Raw genomic sequence first — 226 nt, 5'->3', positions numbered from 1 at the left:
GAAATGAAAAAATGACGAAAAAATACAAATATGATGCATTTAAGATGTGGAGAAAATGTAAAAGAAAATAAGAAAAGAAAAAAATGTCATAATACAAATGGTACGTGTGAAAAAAAAGAGACAAAATAATAAAAAGGAGCTCCTGGAAACTTTCCCGAGGGCGTCTCTGGGCACGCGCGTGTGCCCCTGTCAGCTCGCTTGACCTCGACGTCCGAAAGTAAGGGGA

This window comes from Penaeus monodon, chromosome 19 (genome assembly GCF_015228065.2).
Source record: "Penaeus monodon isolate SGIC_2016 chromosome 19, NSTDA_Pmon_1, whole genome shotgun sequence".
NCBI lineage: Eukaryota > Metazoa > Arthropoda > Malacostraca > Decapoda > Penaeidae > Penaeus > Penaeus monodon.
The sequence above is the reverse complement of the archived record's forward strand: the minus strand, read 5'-3'. Positions refer to the sequence as shown.